Genomic DNA, 3666 nt, shown 5'->3' with positions numbered 1-3666 from the left:
TCCTGTTTTTTTTATTTGATGAGTTTGCACACATGTCATACATTGCTGTAGCTGTAGAAGAACCATGGCTCTTTAGATGAGGTTTTTTTTTTTTTTTTTTTTTTTAAGACTAAAATACTAAAAACCAACTGCCACAAAATGTAAAACAAACGGAAACTTAAACTTAAAATAACAAAAAGCAGAAAGCAGGAAAGCACAGCTAACGTACAGTATAACATCTCCTATCCAAAAAAGAATAATTCTAAGCTTCATCTGGCCTCAAACAAATTGTGAATTATTCATTGTGCCCGTGGTTAAACCTGAGTGATAATCTAATTTAGTGTGAGCTACTCTGAACAGAGTGGCTCCTACTCCTGATAAAAACTGAAATGTTGTTAAAGTATCAAATCACATCAACAACAACTCCAAAGGCCTCTAATGAATAGTTTGCTTTTAAAGGACAGAATAACCTATTTTAAAAATTAAATTCAAAAAACATGTTTCCAAAAAATAAACATGCTGCGTGTTGTAATTAGACTCAGGCAGGAGGTGTAATGTGTTCAATAACTTTGTTTATGAATTGTAACTAAGTAGGCTATGTGTACTCAAGTACTGGATTCAGTACAGTTCTGAGGAACTTGTACTTTACTTGAGTTACTTATTTTGCAGATTATTTTTCATATAATACATGATCAGCTTTTAAAACATAATACATTGTCATAATCATAGTGCCACAACCTGCCTTACTCTTTCTTGCCTCAATACAGACATTACATTACTTAAATTAAAGAACAGGTTGAAAAAGTCTTTCTGCACTATAAAATCTTATTTTCAGGACTTCATTAGAAAGAAATATCTAAGTACAAATGAGCCTTTTGCAAATTATACTTTGACCAACTACCAAAAATGCTAATCACACATATATCCTTAAGCTATATATAAATTTTAAAAAAAATTAGGAAAGGATCTAATAAGGATCTGAATACTTATTCAACCACCCAGAAAGAGACATCGCCTAATAAAACAATTCAAAATCAGCTAGATTTGAAAGAAAAATATTTGAATATGGCAACTAAAACTGTTGGGTTTTCTGTTCAAAGGCTTGTGGATGTTCATCAAACTGCGACTATATTCACTATATATTCAGTGGCAACTGAGTTTTTTTGCTTTGTCAACCTCCTAAATACAAAAGATTAGTGAAACTCTGACTGATGAAAGTCTTCAATATCAATTTGCAGGGCTGTAAGACAGGAAACATCACTTATACAAAATCAAATCAGTATGAAAGTCGTGTCAGCAGTAAATTATTTTATTTATTTCATAAAATATCAATATCAGCCCAATACATCTGCAATCCATTAAGTAACACTGAAAAATAATACACAGGGGACCCCAGTAAAACAGCAATAATCTTAAAATTCTTTATTTATAAACTTGATGCAAGTTTACAAATTACTGTACATGGTCAACATTTCTTCAAATGGTAAATGAGAAATAAGAGAAAAACCAAAGCCGGCATATGGTGCCAGACTTGATGTTTTGTTGGTGCCAGAAAATTGACAGTTGAGATAAATGAAGCTTTTGAACACAGTCCAGTTAGAGAAGTAAGTCTATTCACCACGGCATCACTATCAAACTCAAACAGTCTTAATACCCCCTCTGACCAGTCTCGGCCCTTCAGGTGAGGACACTTATTAATAATGAGACCTGTTGATTCCGCCCTCCCCAGCTATATCAGACATGTAACAAAGGATGTGTGCTGAGAAAAAATAAAGCATTTTTCCTGATTTTAAAATATTCCTCTCAGAATGCGTTGGTTGTTATAATTGACCTTTCCAGGCACATTGTTGCCAGTTGTGCAAATACTTTTTATAATCAGGAATATTTAAAGATCACACACTGAAATCAATTCTGCTTCAGAAAAAAAAAAAAGCATAAAATACTACAGTGGGTGTTGATGAGCCATTACATGTGGGGTGGTCATCATGCTACTCCAATCCTGTCAAAAAAGGCATCTTTCTATAAATGTCAAACTTATATCACTTGAATTAAAAGACATTTGGCCCATATTATAATGAAGCTCATTACATTTTCTGTTTTTGACATCAGATCAGTGGGCAAGTAAGCCTAAACGGCAGCGGTACAGAACATTAATAACTCCAAGAAAAGAACCCAAAACTCAACATGTATGTGTACTGATCCCCCTCCTAAGTATTTGTTACCTGAGTTGCCATTCAAACATACGTTTGCAGACAGTGTTAACAAATAAACTGCAAAAGAGTCGATAGATTGATAGTGTAGTGATGATGTACTACTGTATATTGCATGGTCAAAGTACAGTTTCATACGGAGTTTCAGGTCAGTTCTAAAGTATTCTTATTACACACCAAAAGCAATACCCAAACATATTTATGGTACATTAATATGGCAAAGGATGCCCTGCTAATGGTAGATGGTAGATGTTTTTCTAGCTAGAATCTAGCTGCATGTGACGGCATGTAACAAGGAAGCAGTTTTGAATCTAAACTGGGCAGGGGCAAACCACTACAATCAATGTATGCCAGGAAGATATGACATAGAAATAGGCTGCTAAACTGGGCAAAATTACGAGAGAAAAAATAATATCCAAAACCCTTTGTTTATTGCCTCTAAAAAGCCAATCCCAGTGCGATACTGCTGAACAAAGTGACTGTAATAAAATCCAACTATCTTTTATAACAGTGGTTGAGGTGAGGCTCCTGTGCAGCATGCCATTAGCTTTGCACACACACAAGGCTTCATTTCCAGCATCAACCACAGCAGCTTTAGTGAAACTGAGTGCTTGTGGGGCTTTGTTGTGTTAACAGGAATGGGGCAAAAAGCGCTCTTTAGCTTCATTAGATCGGTTAAAACTTCCAAAATGACAGTTGTCTTATCTTCTGGTGAAAATATATCGAATCATATGTATCCTCTTCTCATGGTATGCAACATGCAGATTCTGTGACATTTCAAGTCCATTGGTGCGGTTTTAATATGAACCACTGCTGGATCTGTTCACAGACAACAGTTAAATCTTTGTTAAACAACCCAGCCCGATATTCTTCACATATTTCTAAAAAGAGCTATAAGATACCGAGTGACAGGTCATCTCAATTATAAGATAAGCTTCCAAAATATGAAATGTATTTATTTATTTATTTTCTAGGATGCTCAAATAATAAAAACAATTGCTGGATATTTCTACAATATTTGCATTTATGCACCAGTTCATTTTCAAAAAGAAAAAAAGGGGAGAGACTTGGCCAATAAAAACAGGTGCAGTGAGGTGCCACATCAAGAGCTCCAGTATCAATCTTCTGTTAAAATGTCCATTTAAAGAGGGATAGCTGACTGTTTGTGAAGCCCACTTTGTCAAAGCAGCTAAAGAAAAAGCATTTCCCCACATTTACTTAAAGGGAGAAACGTTTTTGTTTGTTTGTTTTTTTAAAGACAAATGAGCACATTTTGAAAACAGAACTAGTGATACCCTCTCATCATCCTCATCCTCACTAAAACACTCAGGGGAAAAGCAAGGTGATACCAGAATAAAGTCTTTTTCCTGGAGCAGGCGAAGGAATACTTGTCAGATGAGCCAACGAGATGGTTTCCGCGAAAAAGATGATATATCCCCAGTTAAGTCAGAAGGGGGGGGGGGGAGAATATTCCAAT

Source organism: Etheostoma spectabile, chromosome 8 (assembly GCF_008692095.1).
Source record: "Etheostoma spectabile isolate EspeVRDwgs_2016 chromosome 8, UIUC_Espe_1.0, whole genome shotgun sequence".
NCBI classification, from domain to species: domain Eukaryota; kingdom Metazoa; phylum Chordata; class Actinopteri; order Perciformes; family Percidae; genus Etheostoma; species Etheostoma spectabile.
This window is presented reverse-complemented; position numbering follows the sequence as displayed.